This window comes from Rhododendron vialii, chromosome 8a (assembly GCF_030253575.1).
Source record: "Rhododendron vialii isolate Sample 1 chromosome 8a, ASM3025357v1".
NCBI classification, from domain to species: domain Eukaryota; kingdom Viridiplantae; phylum Streptophyta; class Magnoliopsida; order Ericales; family Ericaceae; genus Rhododendron; species Rhododendron vialii.
The window spans coordinates 12,283,081-12,298,919 of NC_080564.1; the positions used below are offsets into that span (position 1 = coordinate 12,283,081).

The 15,839-nt window shown below is 41.3% G+C and overlaps 1 pseudogene; it reads right to left on the minus strand.

Moving 5' to 3' along the window:
* Positions 1–1,456: 1,456 nt before the first annotated feature.
* Positions 1,457–11,913, minus strand: LOC131298559 (protein FAR-RED IMPAIRED RESPONSE 1-like; annotated as a pseudogene).
* Between the last annotated feature and the right edge of the window lie 3,926 nt (positions 11,914–15,839).

The following is a 15,839-nucleotide window of genomic DNA, read 5'->3' on the forward strand; positions in this document are numbered from 1 at the left end:
TCTTGTGGTCGTCACAGGCTTTTAGCCTTAACTTTTACACGTGTCGATCATCGTATTGCTTTTACATCAAATACGAACAGACGTGTTTATTGGAAAACGGAACGCTCAAAACGGCGTCTGGGGTGACGTTTCACGTACGCCACCTACTTTTAGGGTATTTTTGGGTTTTCGTCCCATTTTTAAAAAACCCCAATCTCTCTCTTAGACTCCTTCTACAGGAAACAAACGGTTCAAGCTCTTCCCCGCCATTGAAGCTCTGTTCATCGTCTCAAGGCCTCTTCTTTTTTGCTCTTTAGGGATTCCATCGACTATTCTCGTAAGTCATCACTTCTTCTTCTTACAACTCCCTTTCTCTAGTGGATTGTTTACAATCTCGTTTTAGGGTTTTATCGTCCTCTTTCTTTATACTTCAAAGAACCCCAAAAGTTTTTCTGGTAATGGGGAGATTCCGTAGACACTATAATACTCCTCAAACCATGGCTAGTTTCAGATCTCAATATGGGATTCCTGACAACGTAGCTACTGTTTTGGCTCCTGAGGATGCCATTCGCGAAAGCTTCGATTTCGACACACTTCACATTCCAGTAGTAGCCGTCGTCGAAGGCGGAGTTAGGTTCCCCTTAGCCCTTCTACTCCGCCAAGTTTTAGCGTATTACAGGCTTTCGCCAATGCAGGTTTCTGCTAATTTCTTCCGAGTAGTTATGGGTATAAATACCCTAAACCAAATGTTAGGGACTTCTCTAGGCTTGTATGATATCCATCATCTATATAGCATTTCCAGAACTGGGGACGCCCTTACGTATTATTTAAAGAGTAGGGATTCTAGAAAGAAGCTCGTTCTCGAACTCCCTGACTCTGCTCGAGGGGATGATGACGACTTTCTGATCGTTACGGGCAACTTCGAACCCAGAGACGAGGACGACCAAGTGATTGGTTTTCATGCCCCTCACATATTCGGGAGCCCACGTTAGTGCTCTCCCTTAATTTCATTTGTTTTGTCCTCTTTCATAGGAAAAGCTTTTTCGTGCTTCTAATTGCTTATGCTTTGTTTCAGCATCAAATATTAACCGTGGTTATAACATCATAACCCCACAAGTTCACGTAGCTGATATCAAACGAGCACTTGCATTCAACGGCGAAGGGACATACCTTGCAGGCCGAGCAAGAGCAGCTCAAGTACTTCTCAGCTACAAAGCTTCGTACGGTGGGTTTATTGATCGGCGAACCCGAGCAGCCGATAATCCTGCAGTAGCTGGTCCTTCAAGACCAGTTCCCGAACAAGAAGAGAGGCATTCTCGGACACCTCCAATCTCCGACGAACCTATTCCTCTTGCCGAAGAAGCTTCCAGCTCAACATCTGATTCTTCTTCCAGCGGCAACACCTCCTCACCTCCTGATATGAACCGACCAATTGATTTAGGCAGCCTTCTCACCATCCCTGGTCGAGGTCGTGGCACTATTCGGGGCCAAGGGGGTCAAGGTCGTGGCCGCCGCATCCAAACTCAGACTGATGCTCCTCCTGGATTTTCCCTAGAAGACATCAAAGCCATTCACAGAGAAAAACGTCAAAGGGTGGAGGAATCCCAAGAAAGACCCCCACCTTCTTCCTCATCTCCTGCACCTGCATGGGCTCCCTCTTTCTCTCATGGGAACCGAGCCATCACTGCTCGGGACTCTGTTGAGACTGAAGGGACTGCACTTGCATTGTCCCAGGCCTTTCTTTTGCCTGTGGACATGCAAAAGGAAGTTGCAATGTCTCCTGACAACCTACTGAGTTCTTTTATGTCCCATAATGCCAAGGTAAAGTTTCTCTTTGCTAACTGTAGTGTATATAGTATTTGATATTTAAGTTTAATCATAGCTGTTCTGATCGTTCCAGGTGATGCAAAAAATGGTGGCCATGGCTCAAAAACTCAGCCAATCCGAGCCCCAACGTGCCAAACTTGTCAGTGAGAATACCAAGCTCCAACGCACTATTATTAGGCTTGAGAGGGAAAGAAACCTGGCTATTGGGACAGCGGATGGTTTAAAGGGACAACTGAAGGGGGCGGAGGACAGTCTTGCACAAACTTTGAAGGAGCTTGAGACGACCCAGACTGAAGCCAAAGCTGCTTTTGAGAAAGGATATAATGAAGGAATCAAGGTTGCCACGGAAAGCTACACAAGCCAAATGCCTGGAATTCAGGACCAAGTTTGGGTGGCTTCCTGGACTACTTGCCTTGCCAAAGCGGAGATTCCTGAATCATCTCCCCTTTGGACCAATATGGATTTACCGAGTGCTGCTGCTAGCTGGGAGGAAGATATTGTAGAGGAGAGGGCTGAAGAGCAGGTGGTGAATGCATCTGAGCAACCTGTTACTGAAGTGGAGCCACAGAATGATATGACCAACCCTGGCCAGAAGGAAGCCAGTGGTGGTCCTATTGAAGATGAAAATACCACAGAAGAGCTGGCTGCTCCAGTAGCTCCTACAATTACTCCTGCAGCTGTCCAAGATCTCACAGAAGATGTATAAAGTCAGTCGTTTATTTGTTGTGACAATCCGTTTTTGCCTCCTGTGGGTCAGAATATTGTGTTTCGTAAAAACTCCTTTAGTACTTCGTACTTGTCTTTGATTTGTAAGTTTCCCGTACTTAATCGTTTGAAGTTTCACGTACTTATGCATATATTCGTATGCTTCCAAGTTTGTGCATAGTCTCGTATGCTGTGGACTGTGTATGCATGTATTCGTATGCATTGCAAGGGTTTAAGTTTCTCGTACTTGAATATTTCGTGGCTTAAATTCCAAACAAGTGTTTCCACACGTTAAGTTTCACGTACTGAGAACATTATACAAGTGTTTCGTACTTGCGTTCAAGTGTCACGTACTTAAACTTAAACTTGTGTTTTAAGTTTCACGTACTTAAATGTTTGAATTTTACACAAGTGTTTCGAACTTGTGTTCAAGTGTCACGTACTTAAATGGATATCCCATATCCTGCTCCCCAATACGAATGAGGGAAATCAATTTCGTATTTAAAACAAATACTAAGAAAACAGCAGTTTATACTAAAAAAGTAACTTCATTCATAAACTGTAAAACTCAAGAGGGCATTACTCGTATCCCTTGTAGCTAAAATAACAAAACTAGAACACAAGAGAGTTTTATTCGTAACTCTTCACACAATCACGATGTGCATAAAAAAAATTTCATATAAAAAACTTTCTCAGATTATGGACATTCCAAGGTCTTGGTATTGGGTTCCCATCCAAGTCTGCCAATCGATAAGCCCCAATGCCCGCGATTTCTGTAACTCGATATGGGCCTTCCCAATTCGCCCCTAGCTTTCCCTCATTAGCCACTTTAGTATTGCCGAGCACTTTTCGTAGCACAAGGTCTCCAACACCGAACTCTCGTGGGTGTACATTCTTGTTATAACTTTTGATGAGCTGCTCTTGGTATGAGGCTAAGTGCACCAGGGCCCGCTCTCGTTGTTCCTCGGCAAAGTCTAACTCAATCTCTAAGGCTTTGTCATTTCCTCCACTTTCAACCAAAGTGGTCCTGTTGGTCGGCAGACCTATTTCCAATGGAATAACAGCCTCTGTTCCATATGCTAATGAATAGGGGGTCTCTCCCGTAGACCTCCTAGGCATTGTTCGGTATGCCCATAGAACCAATGGCAATTCGTCGGGCCATTTCCCCTTTGCTTTATCCAAACGTTTCTTAATCCCATCAAGGATTGTTTTGTTTGAAGCCTCTGCTTGTCCGTTGCTTTGAGGGTAGGCTGGAGTCGAGTAATAATTTCTTATCCCATACTGGGCACAGAAAGTTTTGAATTTCTTCTGAAACTGTGACCCATTGTCTGTAATCAACGAATAAGGTACCCCAAAGCGAGTTATGATGCTTTTCCACACGAACCTTTCTATCGTAGGTTCAGTGATCTTGGCCAATGGCTCAGCCTCAATCCACTTTGTGAAGTAATCTGTTGCAACTAGTAGGAATTTTCGATTCCCAGTTGCCTTGTGTAGTGGACCCACTATGTCCATTCCCCATTGAGCAAACGGCCAGGGACTTGTCAGCGGCACCAGGTCCTCGGCTGGTGTTCGAATCATTGGTGAAAATTTCTGACACTTCTCACAAATTTTTACGTACACCTTAGCATCTTCTTGCATGTACGGCCACCAATACCCTTGGGTAATTGCTCGGTGGGCTATGGACCGACCACCAGCATGGCTTCCACATGTTCCCTCGTGGATTTCGTGGAGGAACTTTTGCACCATCTCAGGATGCACACAAAGCAAGTAGGGTCCTGTAAAAGACTTCCTATATAGTTTTCCCTCTGGGGATAACCAGAACCGAGCAGATTTGGTCCTGATTTTATGTGCCTCCTTTTTGTCCAAAGGGAGTATTTCATCTCGTAAAAACTCCACTATTGGGTCCATCCAACTTGGTCCTTGGTTCACGTCCAAGACCATCTCCACACTTCTCCCAATGCTCGGCTCAGTCAGATACTCCACGGCTATTTTTCTTTTAAACTCAGATGGTACATCTGCGGCTAACCATGCCAATGAATCTGCATGAGCATTCTTCCCAGAACTTATCTGCTCAATATACACCCTTTCGAAGGTATCGAGCAGATCTCTGGTCACCTGTACATATGCCGCCATCTTCTCGCTCCGGGTTTCATATTGCCCGGACAGTTGATGGACTACGAGCTGTGAATCAGAATACACCCTAACTCGTTCAGCTTTTAAGGTTTTTGCACTTCTCAAACCAGCTAAGAGTGCCTCGTACTCTGCCACATTATTTGATGCATTGAACCCTAGCCGAACAGATAATTCCAACATTGACCCTTCAGGGGGTAAAAGCAAAACTCCAATTCCTGAACCGGTGTTGCAAGCTGACCCATCAACAAACAGCTTCCATTCTAAGGGATATTGTTCGGCTAATGCCTATTCCTTCGTTACAGGAGGCTTTGCTTCACACTCCTTTCTCGTAGGAGGCAAAGGTGCAACCGCAGGTGAGAATTCTGCCACAAAATCTGCCAACACCTGGCCTTTGATTGCTGTGCGCGGCTGATAGTCGATGTCATATTGGCTCAACTCAACGGACCAAGTCGAGATCCTTCCCAAGAAATCTGCCTTTCGGAGCAGTGATTTTAATGGGAACTCAGTGTAAACCACAACTTTATGGCTCTGGAAATAATGTGGCAATTTTCTAGTTGCTGTCCTTAATGCTAGGACCAATTTCTCGAGGGGCAAATACCTTGTTTCGGCATCTAACAAAGTTTTGCTCACATAATAAACTGGGATTTGCTCGGATCCCTTATTTCTTAAAAGAACTGCACTCACAGCATGCTCAGAAACAGCTAAGTATAAAACTAGAGGCTCACCTGTTTCTGGAGTCGAAAGAAGGGGAGGAGAGGCCAAATATCCCTTTAGATCCTGGAAAGCTTGTTCACATTCTGCTCCCCATTCGAACCCTTCCCTTTTCTTCAACAGCTGAAAGAAAGGTCTGCACTTGTCACTTGATCGGCTAATAAATCGATTAAGAGCTGCTGCCATCCCAGTTAATCGTTGGACTTCTTTCGTTGTTCGAGGACTTTCCAGATTTTGTAAGGCCTTTATTTGGTCGGGATTCGCCTCTATTCCCCTTAGAGTTACAAGATGGCCCAGAAACTTTCCAGAGCTGACTCCAAACGCACACTTCGAGGCGTTGAGTTTCAACTTGTATTTCCTCAAAATCTCAAAAGCTTCTCTCAAATCTGCAATATGGCCTTGCCCAGATTTACTTTTTACCACCATGTCATCTATGTAAACCTCCATAGTTTTGCCGAGCAATTTTCTGAACATGATGGTTGCCAGTCTCTGATACGTTGCCCCTGCATTCTTCAATCCAAAAGGCATGACATTATAACAGTACAACCCTCGTGGTGTAATAAAAGATGTCTTCTCCTCATCTGGCCCAAACATTGCAATTTGATGGTATCCTCGATATGCATCGAGAAAACTCATCCGTCCATATCCCGCTGTTGCATCAACCAACTGGTCAATTCTTGGAAGAGGAAAACTATCTTTAGGGCACGCCTTGTTTAAATCTGTGAAGTCAACACATACGCGCCACTTTCCGTTCTTTTTCTTGACGACAACAGTATTGGATAGCCATTCTGGATAATAAACTTCCCTTATTGCCTTGGCTTCCAACAAATGATCCACTTCTTCAATTACAGCGTCAACGTGTTGTACGGCTGCCCTTCGTTTCTTTTGAATGACCGGTTTATACTGTGGATCTATATTCAAATGATGGCAGATAAGATCTGCATTCACCCCAGGCATCTCCTCTGGTGTCCAAGCAAATACATCGACATAAGTTTTCAAAAAACTAATCAGTTCATTCTCTTCCTCTTCTGGCAGTGATTCCCCAATTAGAAAATACCTATCTGGATCAGTCTCGTTGATCAGTGTTTTCTTCAAATCCTCAACTACCCTCTCGGTTGGGTCTTTTCCAATATCCTCAATGGTCGGCAGATCCGGAATTTCCACAGTATTAACATGGTGGGCATTTTGGACTCTTTTTATGATGGATACCAAACATTGTTGAGCTATCTTTTGGTTACCTTTGATGTGCTCAATCCCATTAGACCCTGGGAACTTTACCATCTGATGGAAAGTTGAAGAGACTGCCCTCATCTTGTGCAACCATGTTCTCCCTATAATCACGTTATAGGAAGACGGTACATCCACCACTAAGAAGTCGATTCGTAGCACCACTGTCCCAGCCCGAACAGGCAGAGTTACCTTGCCTAACGGCCAAACTGCTCCTGCTCCAAATCCGACCAGTGGAGTTACTGATTGTACCAAATCTTCTTGTGTGAGCCCCAGTTTCTTGAACGCATCATAGTATAGCACTTCGGTGCAACTCCCTGAATCCACCAGGATTCTTTCCATATCATATTCCCCAACTCGTAGGGTTATGACCAAAGCATCATTGTGAGGTACCTGGACTCCTCCCAGATCTTCATCCGTAAAAACTATGCCCTCGTTGCTTGCCCCTTCGTTACGCCCTCTTTTCTTCCCCAACTGCATTACATGTTGGTCATGTTTCACTTGTCTCTGAAGCAATCTCACCTCATTTCTCGTATAAGGTTCCGCTAATCCATGTATCATATGGATTACCCCTTTTGGATTCTGTTCGTAATCCAATTCCATTGCCTTGTCTTTATCCTTGGAATCTTCTTGGATAAACTCTTTGAGGTAACCTCGTGAAACCAAATCATCAAGATGCCGTTTAAACATCTCACAGTCCTCAGTCATGTGACCCCAATCCTTATGGTAACTGCAGTGCTGATTCGTAGCACGTTTTGCATCTTTATTCCCACCAAGAGTTGGGAGCCATTTGAAATAAGGTTGATTCTTTATTCGATAAAGAATCCTGTAAATGGGCTCTTTCCAAACCGTGTTTATGGAAAAGAATGACTTGGGATCCGGGACTTGTTTATCTTTGTACTGCTCTTTCTTTGCCTGCCCATAATCTTTTCTTTCTCGATAAGTTTTGGGCTCTGGCTTGTCAGCTTTCTTTATAGGTCCCTTTACTTGCTCGGCGGCCAACTTGCCATCCTCTCGAAGGATGTCATCCTCGTTCCTGGCGTGCTGCTCAATTCTCTCCATCAATTTTGCCAATGTCTGCACGGGACTCATGTTTAGAGACTTACGCAGTTCCTCCCGAACAGGTAAGCCTGTTTTGAACGTGGCTATTGCGTATTCCTCACTACATCCTTCAATCTCGTTGAAGGTTTTCCAGTACTTCTTTGCATAAGTCCTGATCGGCTCGTCCTCTCCTTGTTTCATAAAAGAAAGACTCTCAAAGGTTTTGGGAGCTTTCCTGCTCGTCAAAAACCGTGCAGTGAATTCCTCGGCCAATTGCACCCATGTTCGGATGGAGCGTGAGCCCAATCTGTGGAACCAGGACAAAGCAACCTTCCCTAAACTTGACGGGAACATTTTGCACATGATCGCATCATCTCCTTCATGCATAAACATCGCTTGCTGGTAATGCTGTATATGGGCCACGGGATCAGCATCTGTCTCGCAGAGGATGAATGTTTCGTGTTTTACCCTGGTCGGCAATCTTGCCTCCTGTAACTTTTTTGCAAAAGGGGAGGATGCTATATTCTGAAGTGCTTTCCGTGCTGCTTCCCGTGCAGTCATGGCTTCATTCTCTGGTCCTTTCTTGGATCTAATTCGTTCCCAATCGGAATCAGGTCTCTCGTACCTGTCCCTATGATGTTTTCTACTCCCTTCTTCCTCGAGGGTAGAGCTTCGACCTCTGCTTCTCCTCTTTCTTGGAGATACCCTCCTTCGCTCGGGTGTTCGGATCTTGCTCCTCCCTTTCCGTGGAGAAGTTTTATGTCGCCTCGGGGTCAGACTTCTGCTTCTGCTCCTCCTTCCTCGTGAAGGAGCCTTTTGATACTGTACCAAAGCGTATTCACTACCTCTAGAATTTCTTCGAGATAGTCCAGAGTCCTCCGGATGTTCTCTGATTCTCTCTAATTCTCTGATTTCATGTTCTCGTTTTTTAATCAAACGAGCATACTCCTCAATTTCTTGTCTCTTCTTATCAAGAACGTCTTCGCTATGGTATACACTTCTGGAGTGTGCAATCGATTCATCCTCTCGATGGGATTTAGTCCTTCTCGTGGACTTCGATGCCGTATCTCCATCTCTATTTTTGGAGTTGCCGTGGATAGTAAGGGGGTGACCCTTACTCGTGGTCCTCTTGTGTCCTCCTTCGGGCTTTCTCGGAGCCCCGGGTGGAGACTTATCCCCTCCTCCAACTAATACATCCTTTGGGTCGTGTGGCGTTGCTGGATCTACTTCCACCATGGTTGTATTTCAAAGGGAACTCTTTCGTTTCCCACAGACGGCGCCAATTGTAGGTGGATAAATTCAAGTAGTGCTCCGAACAGCACTAGAATGCAGCGGCTTCACGTGCCTCTTGAATGTAACCCTAATTTTGTCAGTGAAACCCTTGTCCTGCAAAACAGACAAGGAGTGAGCGCACCTTTGCCTCTCGTGGCAAAGGCCCTCCGATGCCTTTGTTAGTATCACGTACTAGCAATCAAATCCTAATTATCAGTAGGAAAACAATAAGAATGCAGTATATTGCGTACCTTTTACCTCTAGGTTTACCTCTTATTTATAGATTTGCGTATGCTTGCTGGCCAAGCATCCGTGTTGCCCTAGGATTCCTAACTCGTATAGGAATCCCAGGATATCAAGGATTCTCGTTTCCTTTATCAGTTCATTACCTTAATCCTTGTAGGACTCTTTTCCATAACAAGCCGAACATCCCATACTCGTTGGGTATCTTCCTCAGATCCTATATTCTCGGGATCTTATCCTTTAACGGATTACCAGTGATTCTAGACCCTTCTAGAATGTTCCCTCAAATAGGACTTCTCTCTCTGTTCGGCCATCTCATGGCCGAACAGACGGCTTGGACCAGTTACTTCACGTGTTACTGGTCCTAAGGAAACAATTTGAACCATATCCTTTCTAAGGAGCTCTCCTCCTGTTCGGCTTTCTCTTGCCGAACAAGTTTCTTGAACAATGGCATCTCTTGTAATTTTCCTTGTATTTGGTCCAATAACGTCTCGTGTTATTGCCCCGAGAATCGTACGACCTTTCTGGACCATTGATTTCTCATATCACCGGTCCATAATGCGTTGACCTTTTCTTGGCCGTGCTCGGGTTCGTTTTGTACCTGTTCGGGAATACCTCCCTACAATAACTCCATCTCCAAGTGAAAAAGAACTTTTACGAGTACCAGTGTCATCACCAAGTGAAACCGTATTACTTTCACAAACAACCGAAGCTTCTATCAACTCTCGTTTTAGCTCGTGTACCCGTTTCATCACCATATCATACTTCTCTTGAGATTCTTCCGCTAAATCAGCAACTTCATTAAAGATATTGCACATGTTGTCATGCCGACGTGCTTCAATTGACGTTGACGACTTATCGTAAAAGATTCGAACTTTTGTGTGGACCCTTTTCACATTTTTACACCATCTTCTCAACACATACTTGTCAGGCACTCTTTCAATTCCCTTTTGATGCCACACAAATAGTTGATGTTTACATACCATTCCTCTAGACTCGAACAATCGACAATTACAATGTGTTTCATTGGTTTCAGCATTGAAATCAACAGTAAATGCCACTTGAATCTTCTTTCTCTCTTCTCCTTCGCCATATGTAACCCACTCATTTATCTCATGTTCGGACACGATACCATCAACTTTTGCCGGCTTATCACAAAAACAATGAATTTTATCGAAAAATTGTTTCTGAAACTCCTTAACCTTTGCATGCGTATAAACACTTTGAAATTGCTTTTCCAACTCATCTTCAGTCATTAACGGGATGAAAGTGTTCCAACTTTTCACATCTGCTTGATTTTCACTTTCCACCTTATTCCCCAATGCATTTTCATATTGTCCTACAAATTGTTTCAGGGTCGTCTTTGAATGAACGTAACCATCAAAATACGCATTTATATTCTCGCTTCTTTGTGTGGATGACATCCCCGCCCAAAACACATCATTCAAATAAGCAGGCACCCACCGTTTCCTTTCCAAATACAACCCCTCTAACCATGTGTTACTTTGAAGTTCGTACTTCTTGATGAACACATCCCAAGCATCCTCAAATTGTTTGATGGTCAATGAAGCATAAACTGCCCTACGCATACACCAACTAATATTCTCATACGCGTTGCACCCATTCAACTTTTCCGGGATCTTTTTCATAATATGCCATATGCACCACCGATGTCGGGTGTTAGGGAATATATCTTCTATAGCATTCTTCATGGCCATACATTGGTCGGTAATAATTGCTTTCGGAGCACAACCCCACATGCATGTCTTCCAAGTCTGAAATAACCACGAAAATGACTGTGTCTTCGTGAGAGATGAGCCCGCATCCCAATAAAACAGATTGGCCATGATGACTCATGCCTACAAACGGAGCAAAAGGCATGTCATGCCTGTTTACCAAGTAAGTTGTGTCAAATGTCACAACATCACCGAACTCCTTACAAGCTGCCCTACTCCTTGCATCCGCCCAAAATGCATTCCTTAGTCGACCCTCATCATCCAAATCCATTGCAAAAAAGAAGTCAAAATTGTCGGCTTTCATCTTCATGAAATAATTATGCATCACCTGAGCATCTCCTTCCACAAGTAGTGAACGACGCACTTTATCCACATGATTTCGGCAATCTTTCTGGATATATGGAAGCTTACCAGGTCCCTCAGCCTCAATCTGAAGTGAGGTATAAGTCTGGTTAAGATTGATCCCAGCTTTATCATTCAATTCAAGTCTTCTTTTCACTTGTTCATCGAGTACCCTATTGCTCCTCAAATACCTTGCTTTTCCCGGACTCTGGTCATGATTGTGAACTAAAGCAACCCGGTTTAACCTCCACTTTTCATTTGGCTGCAACACAACGGTAATATGAGCTTGACAATCAATTTTTGATTGTGGCCGTGGTTTGACCGGGTTGCTTGATGTCACTCTTGCCTTTCCAGCACGACTACAAGCTAGAGTTACATCCTTCAACTGTCCATCTTTTCCCTTTCTCGATGTTCTTTTTGCCACAGCAAACTATTTTTCTTTAGCATATCTTGAGTAGTATGAATAAGCTTCCTCTGATGTGTCAAAGGTCATTCCCTCTTTCGGTTCTTCAACTCCATCTTCACAATTTTCTGTTGCCTCCTTCGTAGCTCCGCTTGTATCTATTTCACCACATTTTTTGATTGAAGGATTACTCCATACCTCTTGTTCGTCTTCACGGTCTCCACTCCATACCTCTTCTTCTTCTACACACTCGTTGTTTGGAGGCATTGCCGATGGAACAGAATCCGATGACATCATCTATTGGTTAAAAAAAAAATGAGACAATTATATAGCGATATGATCAACTTACAATGCAATGACTAGAGTGAACAACAATATAAGATACAAGAAGACTATGCCGAAATTTTGTTTACAATATAACATTATTCGCAATTGCAAATCAATTTGAACATGTATGTAGTCGAAAAATTTAAGTTATATTTTTTTATCAACTAACATTGCGTCTATTCGATACGGGGCAAAAAAATACACAAAAGTATTTTTTTTGTCCCGTACATTAAATGTACACAACGTTATTATTTGCCGAAGATATATGTTGTGCCCATACACATACTTTTGCTTTAAATAGTCCTTTCAAGTTTCAATATCCTAAACCGAAACCACTTGTACTAACATCAAAACAATCAGGCCTAAAGAAATCCCAAACATACTAAAATAAATCTGTAACAGAAAGAAACCACATAAGGTTCAGTATTTCATTAAATGAAACCAGGGTTCAAGCAAATCAGACCCTTTAAAAAGGTTTTACATTTTAATCTCATTAGTTCCCCCCAAAAAAAAGAAAAGCAATTGACCCTTTCTGTGAACAACCAACACGGGAAGGCCTTGTCACTAGGCTAGATGGCTATTTCGAAGAACAAATTGAGACACTAGGAATTGGACTAATCATCTCAATTTGAACGTAAATGAAGTCTTATTTCATCATCATGATTTCCATCTTGGTTCACTAGTACGCTCTTTTTTTGTTCATTAGCAACAAATTTAGGGTACTAATTGAAATAAGGAGAGAGAGAGAGAGAGAGAGAGAGAGAGAGAGAGAGAGAGAGAGAGAGACCTTCGCTGTGGGTGTAACAATGGTGGAGTTTTCAGAAATCAGTGGTGGGGGCGGTCGCCGGAGGTGGGGGAGCTCTGAGGTTGGGTTGTGGTGGTCGGCGGTGGTCGTGGGAAGAGTACTGTGGTCCGTGGTGGTGGTGGGAGCCCCCTCTAAAATTCTGAATGTTTTTGACAGTCAAAAATGGAGGGAACGAGAAGGGGAAAAGGGTTCAGTTCGCGACCTGGTGTTTTTTTTTTTTTTTTAAAATCAAAACGGCGTCGTTTTATGCTGACGTCATCATGACGTCAGCGGTTGTGTGAGTTGTTGTGCGGGAGTTGTTGTGTTTGTAGCATTTTTGTAAGCATAAAAACTAACGTAGTACCAAATTTTCTAAACCACTACCAAATCGACCAATCTAGGATATAGGTTAGCCTAAATTAATTATTTTGTTTTTTTTGGTCATTTTTAAAATTTTGTTTACCCGGAAACTTGTTACTTTTTACTCGCATTGATGAGAAATATAAAAGTAAAAGAATTATTACCAAAAGCTAAAATTTTAGTAAAGAAACAAATTCAAAACAGACAAGTTTTAATGATTTTTTTTTTCAAGTTGGTCCGTGATTTTTAAGTTTTTTGAGTCTCCTCGTAGACGAATATGAAAAGTCAAATATTTGGACTATAAGCTAAAAATTATATACTAAAAATGAAAATGAGTCATACCCGAGTAATAGCTACATTTACCGCAATTACTAAAGCTTAATTTTTATAATAGTCACATTCATAACCGGAGATGCCTAAAATATTTTTGTTGGATTATATTTTTTTCTTTTTGAGAAAATTAAAAAAAAATACAAGAGATTGTATGGTCTTGAAAGAGTTTAGGAAAAATTAATTTTGTTGTTGAGCTAACGACTCATTTCCATTATTAGTTAATATTTTTTACTCTAATGGTAAAACTCATAGAATTTTCGTATTCTTTTTTTTTTGGTCAAGCGGAAAATATAGAATTTTTGTATTCATCTCAATGACAAGAGTCAAAAAAGTTAAAAAGTATAAACTGTCTCTTGGATTGATCAATTTTCTGGTGGTTTAGGACATCTGGTATTAATGTTCATTTTGGTTACGTAGTTATATAATTTGTTTTATTTGGCAAGGTGAAAACTGGATTTAACAGAGAAAATGGACTAAAGTACGTTACACAATCTACTAAAGTAGGAGAGTGTAGTGTGATTTCAAAGAGTAAAACGACAACAGTGTGATTTTAGTAAATTCATGGGGCGTCAGTGAAATTTACCCTTAAATTTTTTAAAATTTTTTAGATTTATGTAGTCTAGATGTATAAGAAAGAGACCTGCTATTCCCCCTGACACACCCCACCCCCGGCCCCACCTCCCTTTACTCAAATTACCCCCGCTTCTCTCTCTCTCTCTCTCTCTCTCTCTCTCTCTCTCTCTCTCTCTTCTTTCTTTCTACAGTTTGCTTCTTTTCTTTTCTTTTTCAGTTTTTTTTTCATTTTATTTCCTTTTCTTTTTTTCCAGTTTAAATTTTTTTCTCTCTTTAATAATAGGTTCAAGTCTAATTCTAGGCTTTGTAAAGTAATTGAGAGAAAAAAATTGTTTCAATTAATCATGTTTATCCAACTGTTTTATTTTTATTTTTTTGTCCTTTATAGATTAAAAAATATAATTACAAAAATAAGTGTTCCAATTTTCAATCCGTTTGAACCGGTGCAAAGTTGTTATTTTTCTGATCATTTCATCCTAAATAGTCATAATAAATTTTTGGCTCCAAGGCCTTTCAATGGACACCCTAAGAGAATCTTGAAACTAAATAATGAGTCTTAGGGTGTTTGTTGAAAAGCCTTAAACCAAAAAATTCATTATGACCATTTAAAATAAAATAATAAAAAAACGATCTTTGCTCTGATTTAATTGAATTGAGAATTAAAGCACTTAATTCTTGAATTATATTTTTAAATATACAAAGGGTGTATTTATAGAAATTAAATAAATAAGATATAAGTAATTAAATAAAAAAATAAATAAAAAGTATGGGGGACCCGGGGCTCTGCTGCCACCATTGACACAATAGCCCCTAAAGCCCCTAAAACGTTTCCGTTTTAGTTTTAAAAAAAAAAAATAGAAACCAGCCATTTGCAATCCTAAATATAAAATTGTACTATAGTTAAAAAAAAGTAATCCTAAATATAACATTTGTATTCTGGATTAGTATGTCGTTTGCAAAATACATTTCGTAATTAGTTCCCGAACACTAATTGTAATCTTAATGAATTTTTTTGATTTACGGCCTTTCAACGAGCACCTTAAGACTCATTATTTAGTTTCAGGACTTTCTTAGGGTGTTCATTGAAAGGCTTTGGAGCCAAAAATTTATTACGACCATTTAGGATGAAATGATCAGAAAAATAACATCTTTGCACTGGTTCAAACGGATTGAAAATTGAAACACTTATTTTCGTAACTATATTTTTTAATCTATAAAGGACAAAAAAAAGAAAAATAAAACCGTCGGATAAACATGATCAATTGAAACACTTTTTTTCTCTCAATTACTTTACAAAGCCTAGAATTAGACTTGAACCTATTATTAAAGAGAGGGAAAAATTCAAACTGGAAAGAAAGAAAAGGAAATAAAATGAAAAAAAAACTGGAAAAGAAAAGGAAAAAAAAGAAGAAGAAAAGAAGCAAACGGTAGAGAGAGAGAGAGAGAGAGAGAGAGAGAGAGAGAGAGAGAGAGAGAGAGGCGGGGAGTAATCCGGGAAAAGGGAGGTGGGGCCGGGGGGTGTGTCAGGGGGAGTAGCAATTTACATAATAAAAGTAGAAAATGTCAGACACGTTTTTTGCAAATGCACTAAACACAATTACAATCAATTATGTAGTGGAACATATGATTATTTGACCTAAGAGAAAAAATTTCCATTTTACGCAAGGTTAGAAATGTCATTTACCATTTTGGAAAGACTAACAAGGGAGGTCAGTGCAATTTTAGATAAAGCAGAAGAGATCAGCAAAATGGTCAGAAACCCCAGGAGAAGTGATTGTAGGGGCCGTTCCAACTCTATGGTAAAAAAAACTTTTGAAAAAAGAAGGTTTTTCAAGTTCAAATG